The sequence below is a fragment of the Octopus bimaculoides genome, chromosome 4 (genome assembly GCF_001194135.2).
Source record: "Octopus bimaculoides isolate UCB-OBI-ISO-001 chromosome 4, ASM119413v2, whole genome shotgun sequence".
Taxonomy (NCBI): Eukaryota; Metazoa; Mollusca; class Cephalopoda; order Octopoda; family Octopodidae; genus Octopus; species Octopus bimaculoides.
In genome coordinates this window covers 63,138,100-63,144,105 of record NC_068984.1, presented here as the reverse complement: position 1 = coordinate 63,144,105, position 6,006 = coordinate 63,138,100, and positions in this window count along the sequence as shown.

The following is a 6,006-nucleotide window of genomic DNA, read 5'->3' as shown; positions in this document are numbered from 1 at the left end:
TGAGCGGCCCTACTTAAAACTTTCCTGAAAAAATACAAAGGTGTAGACTGGTGTACCCTGGAATTAGGTGTAAACCATTGAAAATATTCAAAGTTTTGTAGAAAAATTTTTAAATATATATATTTTTAAACGTATATTTTTTTTAAAAAAAAGCTAAAAAGACTCACTAAATGACAATTCTTAAATGTTTGTAGTGTCCTGTATTGTCCCATCTATGTATGATATTTTATTATCGTAATAAAGAGAATTGGCAAGCTACTTCAGGCTGATGACGAGTAAAGACTCAGAAACATGTCCCTGAATGCTGGTTAGGCTGGGTGGAGGAGCTTGTCTCCCCCTTGCAAACTTAAGGACACGGTAATTGTGTCAAGGCCGACAGGAAGTGGTCCAGCTTCCTAGGGCTAAACGGCAGTAGTGTATTCCCTTAATGGGATTGCCACATTAAGTTGACAATATATTACATTAATAATACTATATTTCAAGTATGTAATTACTACTGTTGCACAGGGCCTGAAATTAAAATAAATATCAGTATGAAATTGAAAGAAACACATGCACACACACACACACACACACACACACATATGCACACACACATGCACACACACACACAGATATGGAACAAGGACTGAAGTTAGAATAAATATTAATAGGAAATTGAACAAAATATACACACAAAATCGCACTCACACAAACACACACATATGCACGCGCACACACACAAACACACACACACAAACATGTTGCTATAAAGGGAATATTTTAAAGTTTTGTGTTTGCAAATAGCTAATATAATTATTTACATTTGATTTAATATTGAAATATTTTTTTTAACACAAACTCTCTTGGTGATCAGAAAATTAGTGGAAATTCTTAAAAGTTTTATTTGTTTTCTATATTTTTCTCTGTTATATCTCAATGGTCTAGCAAATTTACATAGTTCATGTAAGAATAATTAAGAATAATTAAGTGCAATTATATATGGCAAAAATCTGGCTCAGTTATTAAAATTAGAAAATTTTATTAGCAAGGTGATATGAGATGTATATTCATTTTATCAGGAAAAAAATAAATAGAAATTAGAGCAATGGTGCTATAAAAATATTGATATTTTCTATGTATGTTTAAATTATAAGTTACTTTATTTTGAAACTTGTAAATTTCTTCAAATTCAAATTGATATAAAGTATTATATCTCATTGTCTATGTTGTAAGTTTCTTCCTACTTTTCGTTATAATCCATTTTAAACACTAAATGATGTTGACAAAGACTATTAGATGTTGCAATTGAAAGTTCAGGAAAGAAAATGATTAGGTAAAGCGAATCAAATTTCAGAAGAAATATGTATTTTAATTTCACTTGTCCATGGAAACTCTGTATAATAAAAAAGTCTATGTTTAATAACTAAATTTTTCTCAAAGCACAATCTACTATCATTGAAAAATTCAATTAAATATTTAAAAAATATTGAGCATCTTTAAATTAATACATGAACTTGAAAAGGTCTTCGATTAAATTGTTTGAGTGTAAGATTTATAATGTGTGTACAAATATGGAAGAGCACTAGTTGTTATATTTTATCGCATAGAAACATCTCAAACAGACATTTGTTTGGTTAAAAACAGACGTTTTTGCTGAGAATGCTTGTTACATTGTTTCAATTCAATTTAGTCTCCTAAACATGAATACCTCAGATATTATAAGCCAAGTGAAAATGCTTGTTGAAGAGGCTATACTAATTCTAACTTGGTTAATACTCATACAAATCAGTAAAAGCTTTGTTTACTGGCTTCTAAGCTAGAGCAAGCATTTTCTTAACATCTAGGTATTTGTAACTAAGACGAAATAATCTGGTCAAAACACCATGTCAGATATTCTTCAAGCATTCTGTGCAAATTCTTGTATTTATAACACATAGGTCTTATTGAAAGGTTTATCTGAGAGAAAATATTACAGCTACGGCCATTTCACATTTATATACAAATTATATAATTTATACTCACTGGTATTGGAATGGCTTTCTTTATAGATTTATTCAGTCAAGTCTGATATAGGGCTAAACAACATTATGCTATTATAAATAAATAAAATAATTTAAAAGGATTATTATCTATATGGTGTCCCATATTCTGTAAGAATCCATTGCATGTTGAAGACTGTCCCAAATTTAGATTTGAATTAGCAGATTTCTTTTAAAAGTTAAAAAATTTAATATAACTATAGGGGCAGGAGTGGCTGTGTGGTAAGTAGATTGCTTACCAACCACATGGTTCCTGGTTCAGTCCCACTGTGTGGCATCTTGGGCAAATGTCTTCTACTATAGCCTCAGGCCGACCAAAGCCTTGTGAGTGGATTTGGCAGACAGAAACTGAAAGAAGCCTGTCGTATATATGTATATATATGTGTGTGTGTGTGTGTGTGTGTGTGTGTGTGTGTGTGTGTTTGTCCCCCTAGCATTGCTTGACAAATGATGCTGGTGTGTTTATGTCCCTGTCACTTAGCAGTTCGGCAAAAGAGACCGATAGAGTAAGTACTAGGCTTACAAAGAATAAGTCCCGGGGTCGATTTGCTCAACTAAAGGCGGTGCTCCAGCATGGCCACAGTCAAATGACTGAAACAAGTAAAAGAGTAAAAGAGAGAGCAAAGAGTAACTAATATGGAATTACTGATATGCAAATGGATCCTTTCTTGGTTTCGTCAGCATTCATCAATGTTGTAGTTGTTTGAGAAACTGAACTATGTATCTACTGAAAAAAATAAAATATCTGAGTAATCCATCAATCCATATATCATTAACTTAATTCTGAGGCACAATTAGCATTACAACATGTGACCAAGCTGACTCTAAATTATTGGTGCAATCCATCGAACAGATTGCCAAATATTTGCTTCTATTTCAATCATAAAGCTTGGATCAACTTGAAGCTATATGTAAATGTTTTTGCTGGTGTGTAACACAAGGCAGTTGAACACAGAGCCTCATAGTCCTGAATGCATACAACATAAGAAAAGAAACTCTCATGGAATGATTTTGAAAGTTAAGATTATTTCAAAAGGCTAGAATTTCCCTTTAGACAACAGTTAAATAAAACTACAGGCCTCGTTTAAACTGTTCCCATTCCAATTAGCAAGCTTTCTAAAAGGATTTTGCTTGAAAAAATAAATATTTAGAGTTAGAATTAGTGAGTGGAAAATGAAACCATAAACCACTGAGAATGACTAAGCCTCTTTACAACTGCTCAGTAATCAAATTAACAGAAGCATATGAGTGTTGGATTAAACATTGTGTGGGTGTTTGTTTTGACTTCATTCATTCTAAACTTGAAACTCACTGTGGTCTGCTTATCCACAAATCTTTCCAAGTTTGGTAAATAAGATACTAGGATGATGGACTGTTAGATTATCAGATGGATAGATTATCTGTTAGATTAAGAGGTAGGATTCTTAAATTATCAGATGGAAATCCTTGTCATATCTATTCTGGTTATGTATGTTGTCAGTTCAAAATCCTGCTACGATGACCATTATACATCTTCCAGATACACTAATAAAAGAATTTAAAGCATCGGGCTCAAATGAGTTTACATCTTTTTGAGTTGAGATAATCTAATGGCACAAAGTGCTCTATAGATAAAGATTATGTTTGTGCAACTTATGATGATGAGGATGATGTCTGTGGCATTGATGATACAAAGAAAAAGACAACAAAGAGGTCGATCATGATGGAAATGGCAGCTAAACTGATGACTAGAACAGCAATTCCAATGGCAGTGGTGATATAACAACCATAAACAACCACAACAGCAATAACAATGATGACAACCATGATATTAACCAAAACAATGACAATAACAGTAACAATGATGACAATGAGAATTATCAGCCAGATTTTCCTCAAAACTTCACCATCTTGAAGATGAAAGACACAATGGATCTTATTCTCCTTGAAAATAAGATAGAAGAGTCATGGCTGGAATGCCTTCAATCATGGGTTTGTTTGATTGGGTTTGATTTGGCACTAAACAACAACAATGGTAGCAGCAACAATAACAACAACAAAAACAAAAACAACAGCAACAAAAAAGAGCATGATAGAAAATAAGTCAGCAAGTGATTTCTCATTGATGAGGAAAAGGTTAAAATAAGATATAAAAGTAGAGGAATTGGTTTTGTGAAGGTAAAATATTGATGGGTTCATTTTAACATGAACCCACTGTGCACTACCTTGGATAAGCAACTTCAACTATACAACTATAGTTGTGAGTTCCTCCTCCTCGTCAACATCATCATCGTCATCATCATCATCATCATCATCATGACAATATATATGGGGTCTTCTTTCAGTTCCTAAAAACCTCACAATGTTTTTCTTACTTCAGGGTTATAACAGAAGACACTTGCCCTAGAATGGAACTGAGCCTGAAACTGCATAGTTAGAAAGCTAACTTCTTAATCACAGCCATATCAGTTGCAAGTGAAATTTAGTTGATAGATATTCTGTTGGAGTCTATCAGAGAAACCATTTCTGTTCAAAATTATAGACATCATCTACAGGCTATCTTATCACTACCACTTGGCACAGGGATGCTTTTATTGAAGTTCAATATATTCCAAGCATTTGGATCATGTCCTTGGTCTGAGGATAACTTCATCTTTTCTTTACACCAGTTTTGGAAACCCTGAAAATCTTCAATGAGCACTCCTCTTCTTTCCACAACTAAACCAATAACAAAAATAAATGCTAACAAGCACTTGGTAATTTTGTTCTAACAAATTAGAATGGGGAGATTCAATTTAGTTCAAAATCAAAGTGAATTCAATCAGTGATATACAAATATAATGGTCCAGGACAGAGTAGGACAGATGTTAGTGTGTGAAGCATTGACATATTTGCTGTTTATGATGCTGTAGATGTCATTGTTAATACTTGTCAGTCCTGAAAGAACAGGCCTATGATTAAAAGCATTCCACTCTTGATTATCCCATTTTCTATTTAGACCAATTAAATCAAAACTACATAATCCATCAGAATACCCTCACCATTTAAGATGGAAATAATATAATTTGGAGAGAAGTTATGACTATTATTTCTAGCAGGTTGAGCAATTGCACAAAATCTCCTTTGTTATTTTGTTATTTACTTCTAAAGTTGTTGTTTCACACTCCTTTTTCTTAACCAAGCATCATTGTACAAAGTAAAAAATCTGGCACTTTGTTGTTTATTATGACAAGAGTTCCTGTTAACCTGATTCATGAAATTAATGTTCAAGTGGCTGAGCACTCAACAGACATATGCACCCTTAATGTAGTTCCCAGGGAAATTAAGCATGACACACATAATGTGACAAGGTTGGCCCTTTGAAATACAGGTACAACTCACTTTTGCCAGCTGAATGGACTGGAGCAACATGATATAAAGTGTCTTGCTCAAAGACACAACATGCCACTAAGAATCGAACTCATGACCTACAGGTTGTGAGATGAATGCCACTAACAACTAAGCCATGTGCCTTCACTTGTAGAATGTAGTGATGAAAATAAAACATTTGAAGATGCTTCCTTTTTTCTTGTTTCCTTTTATTTTTGAGGCAAGACAAATATGTGGCAACATGGGTGAGGAAAAAACGATTTAGGGTACATCTAATATTGTATAAACTGTGGTGTGTGCGTAGGAGTAGATGTAATCGCCTTACCTCGGTTTTCCTTTCCTCGACTGCGAGTCCGACTTGTGGTATCCGATCCTTGAAGCTTGCCTCGACCCAAGGTACACCAGGTATAGCAGCTGCTTCTCCCAAACCTTCCCAAACCTAGACCGTCGCTTAACACGTCTTGTCCTGACCGCAGCCCCGTTCGAAAAGGGCACGAACGCCGATCGAGGCTCCCTCTGCCCTGTTTCCCCTTCCGGCCGACTCGCCCTTCCGGTCGACTCGCCCTTCCGGTCAGCTTCCCCAGACACTGACTTCATACCACACGCCACCCTGATCTTAGGGATCACGTTCACCCCT